We start from the raw sequence: 23,735 nt of genomic DNA, 5'->3' as shown, positions 1-23,735 counted from the left end.
TGGTTATTGATATAGTTTTGGTATTTTCTTAACAAAAACATTTTTTTCTGTTCTATATAAAGAAAGCTTTACCATATCTTTTAGGAACATCAAATTCTTTAAATATCTCATGAATAGTATTGTAAGCCAATTTCCTTCAAAACATTTCAATCGTTTGAAATACCTTAAATTCAATCAAATCCGGCAACCGCAAACGTGTCCGTAAATCTCATGGCTTGTGTCAAAACAATCTCACTCGTGTTATTAGGGCCTAATGTTATTTGGAGGCGAAGGGTCTCCGAGGACTTGGATGTCGAACGTGAGCGTATCGCTTGCGATTTATTACCAAGATAATAACTATCGTTTCTTAATAACAAGGCATAGTTACAAAGTAATTTAAAGGGTTTTGTGTTTATTTAGTAATTTCCTTAAATTAAAGTTGATGTGTTAATTATTAAATACGTTCCCATAAATCTCTTTAACTAAAGTCCAAGTATGCTACACATTTTTTTTTCTTAGTTGAAAAATTTAGTTGGATAAATAATAAGTGAAATGGAAGTATTAATATTTAATTTGCCAAAAAGAAAACTATCTTTGCCAATTTATTTGTCAAATTGTATCGATCAATGAAATCTATGTCCTTTACCCGTGGGATTAAACTTCTTATTGATAATAAGACCCTTTTCTTGTGTGGTACAAGTGATGAGAACCTAGCGTGTTAGTTTAGGAGATCTATAGAAACGCAAGTAAATAATAGGACAAAAAAATAATCTAACATTTGTTAAGTACAAACTATTTCTTTGCAATTTTGTGTCAATCTTAATTCTTCTCAGTAAAATCTGTATATTGTTTTTAATTATTCCTTTAAAATACAGTATAAAAATATACTTCATAAAAATTTCACATACATACACGTTTAAAAAAATTAATACATGTATAAATAAGCGGTTAAGGTTTAAGAAATATTTATTACCCTCGAAAATCTTTTGACTTGTACCACATGTAACGTCCTCTAAGGTATAAAAGATTTATATAGAAGAGGGTTAGATATTGGCTTGGACCACAGACCCAGTTTTTTTTTTCTCCTTTGATGTGCACGTGATGCGGAGGGAAACATTTCAATTTTGTATGTTTTGCTGCTCTTTTGGGTTAACGCTGTTATAATAAATCCTCTTACGAAAACAAGACAAATGCGTTTATATCTTGTGTCTTTAGTTGAAACAGGAAAAAAATGATCATATGGTATTTACAAGTGTAGTGTATCAAAGCACATATAACCTAATAAACTAACCATCAAGTTAAGTATATATAAATGTTTATATAAATGAAGAGACCTTACTAATATTAAAAATGCGAAATTTTAATAAAGATGTTTGCTAGAGTTTGTACCCTAGTGTGAAAGAATACATAGGCTACTTACTTTTGTTTTTTTTAAATTCCTCGAGGCCAGAGTCGTGGTCGAAATTTATTATAACATTATAGTAAACGTTGTGTTAATAATTATTAATTAGCAGCACAGTAGGACATTAGCCTTGTATCGCACACCTAGACGCTCTATTTTTATAAAAATACATGTAGTTACGTGCGCACACATTTATTTTTTATTTACTTTCATTTTGAATCCGCGTATATTATTTCAGAGAATAATTTCAATACGTTATATAAATAATAAATAAGATCCATAAAGTTAAAATTTTATTACAAACAAGCTGTTGCTCGCGAATTCGTTCGCGTGAATTGATTAAAAATATAACCTATATTACTTACAGATAAATTACCTTTGTAACAGTGAAAGAATGTTTAAAATCGGCTTAGTAGTTTTTAAGTTATTTCAATATATACATAAATATAAATCTTTCCACTTTATAACATTAGTAAGTATTTAGACAATCAATTAAATTGATTTGAATCTATAAAGAACAAAATTTAGATATATATAATGTACTATGTGCGTTTTGCAAAATTAGGTAACGTTTTGCTCTTTAACTTATTATAGAGTAACAAACAATTCTGCTTATTTAATCGTGCAATCGTAAACATCTGTGCAGTATTAGCGTCGCGGCCAACTTTAGTACCAATGTTGGTGGCCATTTTATCACGAATTAAATCGAATGTTAGTAGTGGTCATTGAATGTCCATTTTAATGTTACGTCCTTTGTTATTAACCGAAATTGTACATTTATTACACGCAAACAATGTTAAAAATAAATAAATAGTTAAATAAAATAAACTAATGTTTAATCCTTGTCACTACTACAATTATGAATCATAAAAGTAATTAAACACAAAATAATGAGAAACGTAAGTAGTGAAATGATAAAAAAAGAAATATCTTAAAATTAGTGCTGCAATGCTGACTGGATTGGGTCCTCGCTCAGCTATAAATGCTGGATGCTCCTATTGAAGTGCCAGCGCTGATCTTCCGCGAGAACCCTTGGGATCATCCACACGTCAGTAAAACTAAACATAAATTTTAGTTTTAGTAGTGTATTGTAATTTTTTTTATAATCGTAAAATTAGTTAGTGCTTATGGTAATAAAAATGTATTTTCTATACTAATATTTAAAAAAAAGATTTGGATTTTTGGATTTTTGTATATATTATAATAGCTCAAAAACTAGTGTACTAATTTCAAAAACTATTGCACCATTAAAAAGCTATGTTCTCACTCAGTAACATAGGCTATATTTTTACTATTTTTTTTAATTTCACGCGGACGAAATCGCGAGCAACATCTTTTAAATGTAATCGTCATCCTTAACATGAATGGATGGTGGTCAACAAAACGTCAACAAGATAATCTTTTTCTTTTTAATTATAACCGTAATATAATATTGTTAGTTCCTACTCGTATCTACTCCATATGATAATTAAAATTCAAAAGTCGAAAAAAACGTTTCAAGATTTTTAAAATAACCTTAGTGTTCCAGCGTTGGTTTATTAAAATTTAATGAAAAAATATATAGCGCTATGTTGTGGTTTGAAATTTTCTTTCCAAAAGAATTATCACTTCTAAAGTAGTTAATAATACTAGCTGTTGCTGGCGACCTTGCCTGCGTGAAATTAAAAAAAGTAATAAAAAACACAAATATTACTCGTTGATAACATAGCTTTACATGAATACATACAAAAATAAAAATCTTTTCTCTTTATAGCAGTACAGATATAATTTCCACGTCGTTTTAGATCTCGTAGTAAGATGCATTACAAATTTCCCTTTCAAAGTAACTCAAGCTATCAATAGTTAACTAAACCACCTATAACTAGTCCACGACTAATTAATATCGTGGACAATATTTAAAAAAAAGATTTGGATTTTTGTATATATTATAATAGCTCAAAAACTAGTGGACCAATTTCAAAAACTATTGCACCATTAAAAAGCTATGTTCTCAGTTAGTAATATAGGCTATAGTTTTACCATTTTTTTAATTTTACGTGGGCGAAATCGCGAGCAACATCTTTTAAATGTAATCGTCATCCTTAACATGTATGGATGGTGGTCAACAAAACGTCAACAAGATAATCTTTTGCTTTTTAATTACAACCGTAATGTAATATTGTTAGTTCCTACTCGTATCTATTCCATATGATAATTAAAATTCCCTATTCAAATAAAACATGTTAATGACAACATTTAGACTATAAACAGTTTATTTAGTACATTAGCGCGCTAACGACTGGTAACACTGGTTAATAAATGCCATAAAGAAGCAGTTTGGCAGTTAGCCGCTTTGCCAGTCTTTTTATCAAATTATCAGTCGTTGGCGAGCGGCCAGCGGGTACAGTCGCGAGCAACACGTAGCCACTTATTTTCGCATTAATCATAACAAGATGTGTCACAAGTGACTTAGTAACTCGAGGTTTACATCTTCATGACTTTAAGGAACAACTTTGCAAATTAGTAACGTCGTTGGATGAATTATCACTTTTGTTTCTATCTGTACTTATTTGTTTATTTAATTTGTCATAATTGCACCAGAAGTTTCATATATAACTGCATTTTTGTTAGTTTATACAAAATGCTTTTTATTTATAAGAGTATCACTTTTTGACATCTATACTCCACAACTAATATTGTAAAGATAAAAGATTTGTATATTTGTTTGTATTGTAATAACTCAAATACTACTGGGCGGATTTTAAAAATTATTTCAGGGGTGAAATAATTTTTAAAATCCGAAATATTCTAGGGGTAGAAAGGTAATTTATCTGTGAGCTACATAGGCTATGTTTTTATTATTTTTTTTAATTCACGCAGACGAAGTCGTGAGCAACAGCTAGTATTCATTAGAATCCTTCTAAATTCTAATTAGAATTATTAAACGTATTCTAATATTTTTTTTCATAAATTTGATCGTAGTACTTACGTTCACGAGTGTCCACAGACGAGCCGCGGCTAACTAATGTAAGCTATGGTACTGCTTGCGCTGGCCGCCGCACTAAACGTGAGCAATGGCTCGCGACTGTACGCAGTTTGTCACCGCCCTTTTACGCGATATCTGCATTGTCTGCAACGGATTTTACTTGTTTTATCAGATTGTTTACACGTATACATTTACTTACTTTAATATTTTTGAGGTAATGCTATACTGGCTTAAAAGTCGAACATACTTTTAAGTCTACGGTTGTGTGACATAGAGTATTAACTAGACTAAAATTTGTCATATACGATTAACGATATAAATGCCTATGTTACTAGTTATTAATGACCGGTTTCCCAGCTACTTTTAACCATTAGTTAGGGCTTTTGGTTAGATAAATTCATGAATTGCATTTTCGAACTACGTAACTTGAATTTTACTCTGTTAAAACTTACTTCAACCTCACACTTAGATAGAATATGGTAACTTCAGAAACCCAGCATAAAACTGATCATGTAAATCATAAAATTGTGGGAGACTGAAATTCATTTTCTATTTTTCGTGTTTAAAGTCAAGAGTCTTTGTGAATGCGCAAAGATTTAAAATAGAAAAACAAATGAATGGAAATTAATATTCCGAATACGAAATCAGCTTGTTAAAGCATTTATAATGTTTTCGTTTGTAGTCAGTTAGTTTGTGAATGATATTAATTTATTCGGCTGCCAGCCGCGCATTGTTTTACGTTCACATTGTAACGCCACGTTAACTTGTTTAGTCGGCCGCGTTTGGTATTCAAAATATGAAATTGTATTTTGTGTTTATTGTTTAGTTTATTGCATTATGAATTTGAGGGTCTATCAGGAATATTTGCGTCATACTTGCGTGAACGTATTTGTAACTTGGCGGTGATAAAAATTTTGTCGATAACGTTACGAAAATATCCTCGCTATTCTTTTGATAAGCCCTCTGTACATTTACAATGAGTATAGTTTTATTCTGTAATGCCTGTTCTGATTCCTTCGTGTTTTGTGTTGTAAATTTATATATTAATGACTAGCTGTTTCTCGCGACTTCGTCTACGGAGATAAAAAAAGTAAAACAATTTATGTTACTCAGCAATAACGTAGTTTACTAATAGTAAAAGAATGTTCGAAATCGGCGTAGTAACTTTTGCCTTATTTCAATACATACTAAAATACAAATCCCTTTATATTAGTATAGATAGTGTTAATTGTATAGATATTTTTACAATGTAACCATTTTTGAATAAATTAGATTCACAGTAATCTTATCCCTGAATTTACATACGTCGTTTAATTTTCATTCGATACTATCGTTGTAGAGATTATCAATATTAAATCTGATCCCTTTAAAAAATGTCCCGAATTTGTTAAACAATGAAGGATAATTGAATAAGAGACGAGGTCGAGTGGCGGCCCGTTAATCAATTAGCCGGTTGTTTTCAGAATTATCACCCAGTCCTCGTTACGTACGGCACGTGATAGCCTCAAAGGATTTCTAATAAACCCCTAAAAATGTTTGTCATTTGAAAAAAAAAATCATGGGACTTTCATTTGTTTAATAAACAAAAGAATAAGTTTTGGCTTTTTCTAGTGGTCTTTATAAAGATATACTCCTTTGTTAGTATTCAAACATTCAAAGAATATTAAAAATCTACTAACTAACGACAAACTTGCAAAGAAAAACTTTTTTCACCAACACAAAATACCAGTAACATTTTTAAGGTTTCAAAACTTGATGGAAATAACTTGCACAAGCAAGTCGAAAAAAACGTTACAAGATTTTTAAAATATCCGTAGAGTTCCAGCGTTGGTTTACGAAAGTTTAATGAAAAGTTATATAACGCCATGTTGTGGTTTGAAATTTTCATTCCAAAAGAATTATCACTTCTAAAGTAGTTAATAATACTAGCTGTTGCTGGCGACCTTGCCTGAGTGAAATTAAAAAAATAATAAAAAATTACCTATATCACTCGTTAATAACATAGCTTTACATGAATACATACAAAAATAAAAATCTTTTCTCTTTATAGCAGTACAGATATAATTTCCACGTCGTTTTAGATCTCGTAGTAAGATGCACTACAAATATACCTTTCAAAGTAACTTAAGCCATCAATAGGTTACTAAACCACCTATTACTAGTCCACGACTAATTAATATCGTGGACATTTGCGGTTGTAAGCGTAACAAACCTGTGCACGAACGTATCAAGCGCAATTACGAATGATGATGGAATATAAAACCAATTTTCCGCTCAAATAAGGGAGGGCACCTCATGTGGATCTAATTATGCTTAGCACACTACAAACGCGAACCAGAAGCGAAGCGAATAAATAATTTTAGCATACAATTCTATTACAGACAGCTAGCTGTTGCCTTTTTGTTTCTATCACAATCGAGCTATCTTAGTGTAGATTTCTATTATGTTAATACTAAGGGGTTTCCCATAACCAACCAATTGATGAGTGAGTTTTCTAGTAAGTATGCTATGCCAGTTTTCGCTTAGCCTTCGGTTCGCTTTCACTTCTGTGTACGACAAACGCTACGGTTCGCGTCTAAGCGCCCGGTATAGTTCTGTTAACTTTCAAAAGCAATTAACCTATTGTGTTGTGAACTCCAATTGAGTTGTTCGTTACATTCACGTGAACTTGGTTTGTTTATTGAATTAGATACCATTACAGGGTCTTCTGATTTTGAAAGCCATTTCATTTGTTACAAATTGATATGATTATTTCCGAGAATTAATTGCCCTCGAGGATGCTTTAGTATTTTTATGGAGACACTAAGGGTCTAAATTCTTAATTGTCTGATAACATTCCAACGTGTAAAATATGCGATGAAAATATCGGATTTTGTTGCCTTAACTGACAATGACGTCATTTTTAAGCTACCTGAGTCCTGAGCCTCTATCAGCCAGTGGTTGGACAGGCCTTTAGTGTAAATGTAGCATGATAAAATCTAGTACTAAAGTGACTACTAAACTGCATTTATGGGACGAGTTAGTAAATTAGTAGTGGAATTTATTTACATTTTATCTACCCCGTGCTTTTATAATTCGCAATTAATTTGTGTACTTTATCAAGCATAAAAATATAAAATTACTGATATTTTTAAAAGCAACAGAGCATAAAATATGAGCGACGTGTTAAAATATGAAACGACAACACGCATTTGATATTTATAACTAACATTAAAGTTCACTGGCGTAGATAAACATCGTGTTAAGTTATGAGCAATGGTGAATTAATGAGTTAAGTTAGAATTTTATAATTAACGTTTACTTTATAATTATTTTAAACAAGTTTTGTTCATTTCACTTTTAGGTTTTTTGTAATGTGATAAATGTACGATACAGTCATTATGGAAAAAAATTGTTAAACTTTTAGGTTAGGATTCGAAACGTAGTAAATAATTTTATTTATTATTCTTCGTATTTTTGTAGTAATAAATGACACGATAAAGTTGAAAATGAGATGATAAGAGTCTAGATATAACTAAGAGGGCATTTAAAGTCGAGAATTTTACAAATCACAACCGCTATCTGGATTACTGGCTTGTTGAGAATAATCTCTCCTATTTGATGTCAAATAATTGTGCAAAAAAAATGCTTCGTTTCTTCTTCCGTCGAAATACGATCGTCAGATTTTTAGAGCGGTAGGCATTTGTTTTTACGATTTTTTTCTTTTAGCGTGCTAAAGTGTGATTTCCTTCATAAGATTTCCGCGATAAATATATTGTATATCACAATATACGATTATCGTAATGTCTATTGCTTTAACGTTGGCGACTGCTATTTATCGAGTTAATTGAATAAATGGCCTCCAGTCACGGAATTAACCCTCTTTGCATTTAACTCCTTTCTCGATGTTTATAAATACTGAGCTTAATGGTTTGTATTGTTTACTTTTAAAGTTTTTTTCAGTAAAACCTTAGTTTATTAATTACTACATGTTTATTTAACATCAAACGTTACTTTACGTTACTGTTACATAATTTTACAGTAATAGAAACACCTTTACCAGTATTTTCGTAATGTTAGTATAATTCAAAACAAAAATGTAACAAAATCGTCGTTTGTGGTTATACTAGCTGTTGCTTGCGACTTCACTTGTGTGAAATTAAAAAAACCAATAAAAAACATAACCTATGTTACTCATTGATAACGTAGCTTGTCAATGATGTAAGAATTTTTGAAATCAGCCCAGTAGTTTTTGAGTTATTTCAATATAGACAAAAATACAAATCTTACCTCTTTATAATATTAATATAGATGAACTGAACAGCGTTTAACTTTTTGAATACTCTTATAAGAACTGCATAAGTATAGTTTAACACGTATTGTTCCTAATACATCTGTCTCCGACATAACTTAACACAAAACTATATGCAGCGCACTATCTTGTTCTGTGCGACGACAGACGTAGCTCGAGGCGCGTATCGATTGCCACGTAATTGCCTGCCCTTTCTTCTTATTGACAGCCACTCGGTATCATACACTGCCTTTTTAAAATGAATAATATACTCGCGGTATATGTCTGTGTCTGACTTGCGGAGAACAAAGTGAATTATATTTTAATCTGTGTTAATTCAAATTGTTATGTTATTAGAAACTTATTTTGTTATTGTGTTAATTCAATTTCAACTTTCAGCGTGAGTATTTACTTTTACAGTGTTTTTTATTGTACAAATATGCTCCTAAATTTACTCAACACAGTATGTAAAATTGAATTGTTTGATTATTTCTAACAAAATTATAATTTATAGTTGTCCGCAGTCATTCAGAAAATCTACATCATTCAGTTCATTCATTGGAAAGCGAGAGAATAAAAATAATAATACGGCAAGCTCTTATATAAACATCCATTCACACTTCATTCCCAAAATGCTGCTCGCCAAAGAACGCAAACATTTGCAAAGCTGCGCTGAAATACTGTGACCACGATTTTACTTTATGAAGGATATTATTTTTACACACTATAACACAAACACGATTGGCATCTATAGTTTTTAATTTTGACTAAAAATAGTGTTTCTTTTCGCGTCCTTTAAGGGATTTACCAGACCATAAATACCGTTATACTTTTACATATCGCAAGATTAAAAATGTTTAACCTACTATCATGAAACATTTTGGATATAGTCATATCAATTTAAAAAAAAATTAGTGTCAAAGAACAATTTTTACTTACTTAGTAGAAAGATTTAATTTTCGAATCGATTCTGATAGAAAAATAAACTAAGCGAAATGTCCGGTGCTTTTCTTAATTATGGTCACCCGAGCGTTGGATTATTAGTTCGTAGAAGTGCGAATAGCGACCGCGAAGTTCAACGGTCTCGAGAGGGCAGAGTACGGGACATTATTAAAGTGCACCACAATAAATTTGAATAAAGGATAGTTATGGAATTTCCGTGTCCGCAGTGTGTTAATGTAACTAATAGGTACAGTCGTGCGGAGATGCACTTACACCTCGACTTTAATGTTTGCTTTGTTTTTAAATTTATTACATTGGTTAATGGCGGTACAGCGTCGTCTGGTTCTCTATTTCTTTATGGTTATGGTAGTTATAGTCTACTTTTTACGACTTAGAATTTAATCTAGATCGTGTTAAGATGCAGTGGTTTATGGGATCTAATTAATTTTGAATAGTACGTGTTATAGCCCATTCCTATCTCCCAATAAGATATGTCCAAACATTAAAGGAATGGTTAAATCTTCCTTGTTACATCGCATTAAACAAAGTCTAATTATTCTCTCCACCGTTATACTTGGGAGTGATAAATACGCACATAAATTGTACAGAACACGTATCTTGTATTCTCGTAGAAATACTGTTGCTAACAAACGTTTAACGATGCAATATAAATGTTTCAACTATACTCAAAGACATTACGGCATCCCGTAAGTTTTGTTTGCGCTGTTAGAAAATTTCTTTATTGCTCGCCCCTTATTGGTCGAAGCGTAATGATAGCGGGACAACAGTTGTAAAGTGTCCCTTCTAATGTATTGTAGCGGCAAGTACAATCGCGCACACAATGTAATTGTGAAAATTACACTTACTAATTTTAACTTTTTACAAATATTTTCCTTACATTTGCCCACATGCGGAGACGTCGTTGTCACTTTTGACGCGATAGGATTATTTGGTACATTTTCGGGTTACCGGTGTTGTGTCTTAACTGTCCGCGACACAGTAAACAAATTGTCAGTTAAACCGTCAGATTCTTTATTCATTAAAGATCATAATAATATTTATTAAAATTTAAAGACACTCTGTCACCGATTGTACCAAACGGTATCAAAGTTCCGGCATACACAAGACGCGCGTCATTGCAGCGACAAATTGTTGCACGCTATATTCACCAACTTAATAATGCTTCTAGTTTTTAGCTGTCGTGTATCACGGCTTGTGCAGGCTTTATCGTTGTGTGTAACTGCCTTTACCGCTGCTATACTTTTGATAGCTCTGGTAATTACGCAGTTAAGTGGTCATTTAAGTTACACTAACCATCACTGTTTCATCATTAATCTCTTTACTACGATTGCTTCAGAAGAGATTATTAGACCTAGATGTAGTAAACGGATATAAACGAGCTTCCAAAAATTTGTACACAACGTCCTTAAATTTTGGTAGTTATACCCACTAAGAATAGCAGAACAGTAACTTATAACTAACACTCTAACTTAAACACACTTTAAACTACACCTAAGAAACCTTTACACCTAAGTTAATCCGTAACGTTAAGTTGTCATTCAGGTGAATTTTCCAAGATTTCTCAAAGGTTGCGAAATTTCGGTACCAAGATTTCTTAACTTGCCTAATTCGCCCCTCCAAAACTTGTGCTTTTGAAGTCGCCGGCACGTACATTTTTCGTTGCAACTTCGGTCGGCACAATACGTTGAACGGAGTTGTGAAAAATTTAACGAACGAAACTCGAGCACTGGTTGTTAAGTTGCGACGCTCGAATACATAATAATGTAAATGGTAAATATACCAATTTATACCTGGTAATTACATAGAATTACTTATAACTTATATTTTTAAACCTTCTAACGACTTAAATTAATATCATGAGACATTAATATTAATAGTTTATTTTAGCACTAAAATAAACTGAAATCAATGTACGAGTACTTCATTTATACTTCATATCTCTTATTCTTTTCCAAACTATAACATTTTGCATTTTGGTGCTAATCGAGTTTAAGATTTTTTTGGTGACCTACGTAACTGGATATTAAGGGGGAAATCCAATTTGAAACAGTGACTTGGCAATTCAGATGATTTTGCTCAAAGCATTAAACACTTAGGGTAACCCGACACTAAACAACTGGAAGCAAAACATTCAGGAGTCGCGTCCAACTAATATTAACTTTGGCAGTCGTTACGAATTGGAAACTTGTTTAATTTGCGGCGCGGAAGAAGTGTCGCGCTCTGTTCGCTTAGTCACGTAATCGCTCTTTAAACTTGCGTCTCGAATCGTTAGGAGCTTTTTGGACTTACCTTTGCGACTGTTAGATTGCTTGACACAGATTTTTTTTTAATTGACACTCCAAAAGTTTCCGAAAAATATGTACAGTCTCACAAATAAATGCGGTATAACGTTAAACTTGGAAATAAACTGGGTATAAGCAAATTTTGTACTAACATATGCTCTTACTCTTATACTCAGTACTCAGTACTCGGTATTCGCTTATACTCAGTTTATTCCTAATTTTAACTTTGTACCGCGCTTATTTTAAGGCTGAAAGTATTGTAGTCGTATCTGTATTTGGACATTTTGTAAACATTCTGAATGTGTTGATTACATTTCGGTGACATAAAAATTTGTTCCCTTTGAATTGGCCGCGTTAATTAGAATGATAAGGGTGAAATACAATTAAACCATCAAAGTTATAAGACCAATTAATTAATAGATAGTACAGAATCTTGTTATACTAAGCCTATAAATTTTACGATCATAATCCAATCGAAAGCTTTTGATAAAGTAAACATTGTGACGGGGTACAGTCACGTAAACGCACTCCAAACTTGCTTCGTTACGGAACACCAGCTCTAGTGTCGGCCGGCCCTTATGTACTTTACCCAAATACAATCCTTATCTACAACCCACCTTTAGATGATCGAATAATTTCATTTGTTTTCTTACATAAGTATCAGATATTTGCCAATCTGTATATATAACTATCGCATAACCGTTGTGCGATTGTCGATGGTTTCGCAGCCTATTAACTGTTTAGTTGGACAACTAAAAATCGAGTTGTGTGTACCTCCATATAAGCTCATAGAAACCAGAGACTAAAAAGTTGTGCGATTATTTAGTTTCAGGTATGCACGCTCTACAATTAATCTGTTAATCTCTTAAAAATCGAACGGTATTGTTAGAAAGGTTTGCCGTTATGTGATGGCGGCCATCTTGGATTTACAATTATATTTATTTAATTGTTAATTTTACATATTAAAAAGAAACATGTAGAAGTCTTTCTTTTTACAAAGAGTACGGTCAGTCAAAGAAAGTGTGACATTATATACTTTAGTGGTGAAGAGTCCTTGCGTAAATTAAATCAAATTAAAATAGCGCAAAGTGAACGTTAAAAAGAAGGCGCTCATTACGCGTCAATGGTCCTCGAGAGCTGTTTAAAAAAGAAAGCCCAGTCGGAATCAGATAGACAACGGAATTGGCGCTCGACCGGCTCAGGGCTCGACTCACAACTAAATTGAATTATAAGGAGTGGAACTTAATGGAAGTTTTTAATTTGCGGTTCAATTTATCATTGTTCAAGAAAACGCAATTACTTCGGCCGTTTTTGCAGTTTTATTAAAAGTTAAACTGATGAATCGTCTTGTCACAATGCAATTTATGAGCGTGCGCACACTTTTGACTAAACTATCGTTACACTGTTTAGTCGCGCTTTGATTGTACGAACACTAGTTACTTTATTTTTAGTTGAGCAACCAAACAGTTGAATTGGTTGTGTAACAATTGACAATCGCACAGTTGTGCGATAGATTAATCAATCAATTAACACGCTCTTACTGTCTTATAGACGTAATAAAAATCTATTTATAAAGTCGATATGAACAATTTATTTGAGAACATCGTTTTTAATCTCTTTTAAAACTTAATGATAATTATATAAAAGCATATTTGTGTCATAAAGATTCCCCTTTAAGTACTAAAAGGGGTACTTCACTAAAAGTCTTGTCGCCACTTTATTACCCTCACCTACTCCGCTATCGTCTCCACAGATTTACGACTCACTTTAGTCGCGGCTGCAATCTTTACTCGGGCTTCACAAGTTCGATTAATTTAGCATCTTTTTCACATTTTAAGAGGTCTAACGATTTGATTGCTGACCGTTAAATGATCAAAGAATGCTTGGATATCAAGAACTCTATTGGACATCTGATCTTCGGCACGTAGATCCATTGTTTTTTTAACTTAATATGTTTTTTATGTATTCGAATTAAGGATCCATTCAATTATTATAGGTAAATGGATTTCTTTTAGTCATAAGATATCAAACTCTATGTATATTTCGCTCTTTTGTAAATGTCTAAACACTGTTCCTTAATTACCACAGTAATTTTTCATGATATCATTAATTAGTACGTAATTATAATTAATAACAACGTGTGTTAGCATCCAAATGTATCTTCCCCTTCACCCTTTACTGTCCCAAGAGTGTTGTTATGTTTTAAAGATGTCATGAGTACGGATGAGTTTTGTCACCATATTTCCACTCCTTAACAAAACAATAAATTACAAGTATATATTTCACAAACGGGCGATGTTCGATAATTGCCGGTGACATAGCCTTAGGAATATTAAACTATCTATACTAATATTATTAAAAGGAAAGATTTGGATGTTTGGATTTTTGGATGCATTGTACTCAAAAACTACTGGCCCGATTACAAAAAATATTTCATAAGAAAGGTAATTTATTCCTAAGTAACTATGTTTTAGACTATCATACTAATATTATAAATACGAAAGTTTAAATGGATGTTTGTTAGAGTATGTAGCCTAAACTACTGTACGTATTTCGATTAAATTTAGCATAGACGTAAAGGATAGTCTGGAAGAACATATAGGCTACTTAGTTTTGTTTTTTTAATTCCACGCGGCCAAAGTCGCGAGCAACAGTTAGTATAAAGCACGTTTACGCACAAATAACATTAATAGCTGCAGTTCTATGATATTAAAAAGGCCTTCAGCAAAATCAGATTCCAGTCTATGACAATTCCGTCTTTGTTAAGTCTCAGTTACTTAAACACTTGCGTCGGATTTAATAGTACATGTAACATTCTCGATTCGAGTCTAAATTAGTTGCAGTCGGCGAGTAGAGGGCGACACTTTGTGTACCGCTAACGTGTCAAACACTGCGTTGCACTAATCCAATTTGCAGTAAGTTTGCGTAGTGCCACAACTTGCTAGACTTTGTGATTTAAATTTACAACTCCGTCCATCTCTCGCACTTGCAATTTTAACGATCGAACCCTGGAACTTTGTTAAAAGTCTGATTTCGAAGTATTGCCACTTAGTGAACTTTGAAGAACCAGTACTATTTACTATGTTTAATTTAAAGAATATGCCATATCGTCTAAAATTATATCAAATATTAATGTAATAATTGTAAAAGCCATTAACTTAAAAAAAAAAACATTTTACTTTTTTCAAAGTTATAAAACAATATAGATATCATCGCTGGTTATTTTCTCATTCACTTTTTCCCGCGACTTCATCTCCACGGAATTTACAACAATATTTACTAATAAATACTGCCTGTTATAATGAGATCGAAATATACTTAATCGAAATCTACATAGGCCAAGGAAGACCGACCACAAATAATTGGCAAAAAGAGCGTAGATAGACAGAAGTAAAAAAAACCTTATAAATATTAAACATTCTAAAGATACGTAAATTAAATAAGCAAAGATAAAATTTGAAACAGTGAAATTAAATATTTATAATTTAGTAAATATAAAATTAAATTATGCTGAGTGCAGGAAGACGGGACAATTTCAGTGTCGTTGCCACCTCGGAATAATTTACTCGAGTGGGTTTTTTAGCCGGGTTTTATGAGGTCGCACGCACTGGCCAACACTATCAATTGTCGAGTCAGAGGAAAATGTAGCTCTAGAGATGTATTTCATTCTGATTTAATTCACGGCAATTACTCGACTAAATGGTAATTGAGTTTAACCCTTTAAGGTTCCAGCTGTAAGCGAAGTTCTTTTATTAAGGAAATAAAAGCAATGCGCCCCAATTTCATGGTGTGTAGTTGATTTAATTCGACTTAAAATTAGGAACGCTTTCTTCGTCTTAAATTCGGTCGTCGAGATTGCGTTTTGTAAGGGCTTTCTGACGGAATGGCTCGGCTTTTTTGATGTATTGAAAAAATAATTAAAGTGGTCTGCCGAAAGATTTCTTTCATGTTTTTATTTTATTTTGGTAGCGCAATTTGCTTTGTTTTGTTGTCCAGTTATTCTAATCAACGACTCGAGTCCTTTAATTATATCCTTTCTGTATTCAAAGCACAAACAAAAACTACTAATTGCAATAGCTCTGCTAAAAGTGAGAAACCAAAACAATCTAGGCAGACGTTATAACGAGAATTTTTCAAACCAAATGAATGGGAATACAATTTTAACAGTTTTCAAAATCTGAGGCATAGAGTAAAGTAAAAGTAGAGACAATAGACAGAGTAATAGAGTAGTGTTCCCTATCAATATTATAATGCTCGTTTCACACAAGAGCAGAACAGTATGACAGTGCAGTAGGTCAGTGAAGTTCGGCTTTGTTAGTGTACGTTTAACAATTGGAGTACAGTACAGCCGGACTGCTCTGTACTCGTGTGAAACTAGCATAAAACTTGGGACCAGCTTTCGCTTAATATTACCCTGTTCTATCCCGCGGCGCTGCTCGGGTTTTAAGAGTTATGACTTACCTACGATATATTTTCTTGCCTTTTATTATGCTATTAACTAGTAAACTGACATACTGGCCTTTTTACGGAACATAAATTAGAGACAATGGGTTAAATGATAAGAGATAAATGTAAAATACAATGTTCGTACAACCTTATTTTATTATGGCAATAAAAACTTCAAAACATCTTGAAATGTAATAATAATACGAAGGCAATAGTAATATTAAAATGTGAGATTTTTATGTTATGATCGAAGAGGCGTTTACTAAGTGTTGATCATAAAAAAAAATAAAAAAAAATATGTAAAATGTATGTATGTATAAATATCCATTCAAGAATTAAATACATCGAGGCATAATAGAGACAATTTCTTAGATCCTGATAATTTTATTTTTATTATCCTTTGCATTTTTAGCACTATTTGGAGAAAACATTCTACATTTGAATATTTGCTTTGGACGTAAACTTTGACAGTATCAGAAATGTAAAGTTTCAGATAAGAAAAATAGTCATTTTGAACGGAAAATTTGTAAAAAAGATTGCATTTGTTTCCGAACGCAAACTTCGTCTACGTTGAACCTTGGGCGCTTCCAGTAACTTGTAGAGAACATAGACTCGAATCATGCATCAGTTTCTCATTGTACATTTGTGATATTTGTTTAGAAAACTTTCTTGGTTTTCGCGTGTGTTTTAAAAATTACATTTCTTATAAACCTACTGTGTAGATCAGTTTCTCACAAATAATAAGAACTTGTTTATCATTTCGACCTCAAAAATGTTCTTCGACACTCCACTTATTCAATTTATTTTATGTTTAATAAATAGATATTTTTCTTAAATCTCTGTATCTTTAATTTCTTTTGAAGTTTACCCTAAAGTCATTTATAAAAAACAGTGCAATCGTAGAAACCCATAATTCTGTTTAACCAATGTTTGTTTGGAATCTGTCTTGAATTCCCTTTGATAATTTTCACCTGAGCACAGTCCGCCCGCGCCCGCGGCGCCCCCTACCGGATTTATGTTTACTCAGATACCATCTTCGCAGGAAGAATTTTGAACACAACGATATAAATTTACTGGAAGGGTCGCGAATAAAGTTTTAAATAAAATTTTACTAGTATATGTATTTTCTCACTTATCTTTGTCCAAAAGTTTAAATTAGTCTTAGCGTAATAGTTTACTAAAATAACAATAAATAAATCGATTGCTCAACCAAAAACAATTTCTAGGTGAGTCATGTAATAACGCGTATTTCTTATATAGTCATTATTTGAAATTGAAGGAGGATGTTTTAGTCTTATCTAGTTTTATCTATATCTGTGTAAATCGGGGGTTCAAAGTATCGCTTACAATATTACGATGTTAACCGCTGAAGACGATTTACATAATTCATTGGGGACGCGTTCCCGCGCGGAACGTATGCCCTGATTTAATGTTCACCAAATGTTAATTGGACCTTTTAAGATACCCTCCTTCATATTTGTGCTTAGATTGAACTTACTAATTACTAAAAATTGAAGCCTCTCTTCTGATTGACAGATTAAATTCTTACTTAGTAACTTATTTATTTAATAAGTTCATATATTGAAGCAATAAAAAAAAATAAAAAAAAAAATAAAAAAATAATAACTTAGAGAATTCTTGTAATAAGAAGACCAACGTAATTGTAGTCAATTTTAACGTTCTCATTCTAATAACTTTAAAATCACCGTCTGTACCCATTCGTATGTAAATAACAAACCGGTATTCACGAAAAAGAATAATTCAATACAAAAGAAACATAAACATCTGCACACTTCATAAATCAATGTTGCAATTTTATTAAATTTCCAACAACAATAAACAACAGTTTCCCGTGTTATTTCACATAGGTGACAATGAACGCAATCTCTGTTACGTTCTTTTCCCGGATAAGAGCGAGGGTAAATGGCACAGCAACAAATCATGCATAATTCATATAGGGCAGTACATCTCCCGTCCCCCGGCGTCCCCTGCCTTCCCCTGCCGTCCCCCGGCGCCCGCGGCGACATAAAACTGAACGTAACATTTATAATAAGTGCCTTTGTTTTTATCATGGGGGACAATATGCGACGTCGTAACTCGATTTTCCACGATCGATTCACATATGTAAATTTTATCTAGTCACTTTAATACATGAAGTACGTAAGTCAATTCAATTCTGATAAACATAAGTATACAATGAAGCTGAATTTTCGTTTAAAATATTGTTAACTTTGTTGATCAGTTGTGAGAATGGATCAAGGCAAGCAGAAGTAATCAGAGATTTATAATTTCACTACTTACTGTTTTCTAACCAACGTGTATTAATTTATTCTACGTGTTTTATTATGAATCACAAATTAAAATCAAGGACATTAAAGACAATGTTGCTGGCATATCACGTGTAAAACTACAATATTTCAGCCACCTGACACCTCGAAATTTCAGCGGAAGGTGTAAACATCATAAACAAGGCGACGATAAACCTGCGGCCCGCAACTGAGCGGCCCTGATAACCGCTGTTTGAGCGACGAATTTGTTAGAAGCGGTCCGTTCATTGATCTTGATGCTTTATAGACGACTTGGGCACGTCGGTGACAGATTGCACCGTCGTAAACCCGATTCATAACTTCTAAAGAGTTTGTCTACAAGATTTATGATAAACTCATTGTCATCAATATGTAGACATACAAGATTAGAATATTTGAAATAAATCGAAATGCATGCTTAAATTTTTATAGAGTCAAATCTTTATATCCCTTCGTTTCCGAAGAAATAATTTGTAAAAACACTTCGAATCATCATCATGCTTCATCAATCCATTGCCAATTACTATAGACAACAATCAGTTCAAGAGCAATCGATAACCAATATGCACTAACATCTATATAAACTCTACACCGCGGAGGGAGTCTAGCCGTACTTTATTGCACGAACTTCTCGGCTTAGCGCATAGAAAACGTTTCATTACCCCGGCTTTAATTTTATGCATGCGTGCGCACCGTGGCTCCTGGCCTAATTCCACCTCATTTCAAATTTTCCGCGAAACGATTTCGGGAAGAAAATTTTAGAGATTAACGAAAGATTGGGGTGTGGTTATCAGTGCGTATAGATTATTTGGTTATCGTCTGCATATTATACATATAACTTTAAGGTTACTTAGATTTACATCTACTACTAATTTAACAAATTTAAAATCAAAGACACGATCACCCGACATATTTTCTTCATTTGTTAGTATATGATCATTCTCTGTTAGTTTTATCATCTTGAAGTTAGTTCCTTCTTGCACGTCTTTCATGTCGTCTTTGTAATCATTCTTTCCTTGATCATAATGTCAATTTATACATTAATATTTTTAGGCACAATCTAACAAATTTATGTTCAAATCTAAAATTTTCCTTGTCATATATCAGTCCACTTTCCCCATATCCACCTCTCACCACATCCACCTTTTGTTCCTTTTGTTATTTGTAAAATGTGACAAGATAATCTACGGAAGTAAATTATCAACCTCGAAATTTGAATATTCTATTCATATCCATCATTAATATTCCAAACCTAACGCGACATCGCGAGACAAGATAATTTTAATCCGCGTGACAGCTCCAAATGAGTTTCTCGTCGCGTTGTTTACGAATGGCGCGAAAAAATCGCGACGCTGTCGGCGGCCATTTTGTTTGTTGACAGCCGAGATTTGTTTTCAGTCCGGAATCCTCACACCGTTACTTCTATTTCCTTAAAAGTTGTTTGTCATCGCACGGAATGCTATAAATGTCTGCGACTCCTGTAATGGAATTCACCTTCGTTATTTTTAGAATGTTTTATAATAGTACCAATATAGGACGTCCCCTAGTTAATTAATTCACGTAAATAGTAGAAAAAGGTTGAAGCTGTTATTAACATTTATTTTAATCAAAATATTTAAGATAGTTTTAAGTAGTATTAGGTCAATCTTAGAAACAATACAATGTTCTTATTACGATGAGGTGTTTAATTTGTACCATAGTTAATTATTATACCGCTTGTCAAGTTTAATACTGATTCATTGAAAAACGTTTTGCTAATGTCTAATAAATATTGGCTGTTAGCCAACAGATAAGCGCAATTACTTCCATATGGTCAGAGTCCGGCTTTCAAAGTGATATCATCCCGAGAGAGTACGTCATTCAAGATTTAAGGATTTACTCGTCATTGTAGGGCTTAGTTGCTTTACGTTATCACGTACGCTAATTCGCACTCTATTGGTTTGCAATAAAGACTGTATTAGAATAACGTACGCGCCGCACAAAGAGTCGAGTGGACAGAACTGTACGTCACAAAGCGAATATTAAATTATTAAAATCCATTTCCATTTACGGAATCGTGAAAATTTGCTTTATTAATGTTTAACAGGCAATAACGTCTTTTAGCGTTAAAATACTCTGCCTCATTTACTCGCCTTTTACCCAATAAAACTTAGAACATACTTTACTTTATATAACCTCAAAGGTAGAGGAAAATAATAGAGTCAGACGAACTATAAAAACTGGATCAAAAGGTGTTTAATTGAAAGGTTATTATTGGGCGGTAAATTAGACAAATTTTCGTCTCTTCAATGTCCTAATGATCGGAATTACGTCTATATATCGACTGTACTCAGTACCTAATCATCAATTGCTCGCAATTGCGGTGACGTCTGACCGCATTGTGGCTTACGGCTAACCCTATAGCTTAGAGGGTTTTATATGAGAGGAATCATGCGCTCCGTTGAATACTTTCGGTGGAGTTTAAAAATAATTTCTTTCGTCCATTCTTTTTCGAAAAGGGTTGTAATAAATGTTACGAAGCTTTTTGGATAAATTAATACCAAAACTCATTTCTAAATAGGTTTAGTTTACGAAATCTTGCGATAATTTTTAGTCATAAATATTTTATTTACATTGTTATTTTAAAATTATATAACTCTGTTATTTGTTTTTTATTGTAATCTGCAACTAAAAGCATAGATCTTAAGTCATTATAGAAATCGATTTGCTTGCTATAATTAACATAGTTAAAGCTGATTCCTGAACTGTTTATTATTCACTCGCTGATGTATTTCACAAATTAGCGAGACACGTAGACAGATCAGTAATCGTGTAATGGAATTCCTCGTTAGTAGTTAGTATGTTGGTAGCACGTACTAACTGACAAGTAATATAGATGAAGTGTTAACTAATTACTAAATTATGAATAGCTAGCGTTCGCCCGCGACTCCGTCTACGTGGAATTTATAAGAAAAACAAAAGCGAGTAGCCTATGTGTTTTTCCAAACTATCCTCGACTATACCACATTTCATCAAAATCCGTTCAGCTTAGGCTACAAACTAACAAACATTCATCCATCGATCCATCTAAACTTTCTTATTTATAATAATAGTATTATTGTGTCTGAGTTAAAGACATTAAAATGTTTTGAAACTAAAATTAGTACTCTTCCATCCAAAGACTTTTACTATCTTGTTTATACATTTTTTTACTTCACGAAAAACGCAAAAACTAATAAAGTTAACACATTTTAACGATGTACTTTTGCTAGTCAATCTTACTCCTCATTACCTTTCTATTTCTAATTCTTTTTACAACATTTTTTTCATCAATTAAAGTAAGTCGGGTTTTTGATTTCAAAACTAGCTATTGCTCGCGACTTTGTCCACGTGAAATTTAAACTTTACTATATGGTACTCAGAAATAACATAGCTTTCTAATAGTGAGAGAATGTTTGAAATCGGCCCAGTAGTTTTTGAATTATTTCAATACATACAAAATTACAAAGCTTATGCTATTTACTTAGTATAAACCCACACTTCCCTTATACGTAATTCACGCATTCATCGTTAACTTATACCTTACATAGATTACATAAACCATCGTAAACAATTCGCGTCTCGACTCACTAATTCAAGTTGACAAGCAGGTGTAATTAATTCCCAAGTAATTACCCGCCGTGAGATCCGCGGAACGGTATTATGTAAGTAATCACATCCCGCGAACTTACCTCCAACTATTTTAGTTGGCGGAAATAATTAGACAAGTTGCTCGCTTTGTAGCCGCTTTGTTACACCTGCTTCTGTTATAGTAGTTTCACACGAGGGCAAAAGAAAAGACAGCAAATTATGTACTACTAGTGTTCGCCCGCGACTTTGTCCGCGTGGAATAAAAAAGAAAAGCGAGTAGGCGATGTGTTCTTCCAGGCTATCCTCTACATCTATACCAAATTTCATTGAAATCTCTCTCTGATCTGAAACTCTACCATCCATCCATCTAAACTTTCGCATTTATAATATTAGTATGATTATTAAATTATTAATTACTTAGATTTCCGAATGTAATTAGTATAATAAAGTTAAAAAGTCGGTACGCGATTTGCATATATCGGCCACGCAACTCAAATATGCTTGTAAAGTCAACTATTGTAGATTGGACCAGCGCGGTATAAGTTACTAAAGCTTGATTGGACCTACCATAAGGTCCAGTTAAACTTTTAGCCCAGAACCTTGATCAAATAGTACTTTTCTCCGTATTATGCCTTCAAACAATATTTACAAAACTATATTTTTTTTTCCCAATTACATTTTAATAACAGTAAATTTTAAACTTGATTAACTTATAATTAAATACTAAAACACTGCCGTGAGAGTGGGTTTATGTAATTTTGTGTTCAGATAATATTGTATCTGTGAATTCCGGTGGCCACGATACAGGCATTGCCTAGTGTGGCCATCACCAGATAAGCTGAGCTAGAATAACTTAAAATAACGACTATTTTTAACTTCCTGTTATGTATAATTTTAAGGTATTGTCAAAGTTATTTGTTTTGTACAATCTTTTTGGTTTAATAAATATTTTTTTCATTTTCATTTTTCATTAAAAACAGTATTACTGTACTGTAACTGTTCTACTTTACTCTGCTGCCCTCGTGTGAAACTAACCTAAGATGTTTCTCCGCCAGCGTGAGCTGTATCACGGCTTACATTATTACCAACTTATAGTGTAACCAAGTTGTATTACTTTAGTATTTTTGTTTAAGTTTGTTTGTTAAGTATAAGAATCATAAACATATTTTAACGTGAATTTTGATTGCTCAAAATTGTTATCTCATATACGTCTAATGTTAAGTCAAAGAAACGCATAAAATAATGATTAAAACTACATTTGTAATGATCCCTAAAAACTTTTAATTTCATAACATTAATAATCTATTTACAATTACATTTCATTACTTAAAGGCACATTACTTATTAACTTAAAAAAATCTATGGTTGTGTGTGAATATTAGATGTGAACATAAGACACGGACATAGCAAATAAAATACGAAAATTGTAAAGAAACGGACGCAATATTGTGGCTTTTAGGTAAATTAAAATTTGTATATTTTATAGGAGCGGGAATGTACGCTCTCTCTCCTA

General features: G+C 32.7%; 1 protein-coding gene across 2 annotated transcripts in view; it reads left to right on the top strand.

Annotated features, from left to right (window-relative positions):
* Nucleotides 1-23,735, top strand: part of LOC106106721 (kinesin-like protein CG14535) — a 197,891-nt gene that overhangs the window by 163,724 nt on the left and 10,432 nt on the right. The window lies entirely within an intron of this gene.

Source organism: Papilio polytes, unplaced genomic scaffold (assembly GCF_000836215.1).
Source record: "Papilio polytes unplaced genomic scaffold, Ppol_1.0 DF822178.1, whole genome shotgun sequence".
Taxonomy (NCBI): Eukaryota; Metazoa; Arthropoda; class Insecta; order Lepidoptera; family Papilionidae; genus Papilio; species Papilio polytes.
This window is presented reverse-complemented; position numbering and strand designations above follow the sequence as displayed.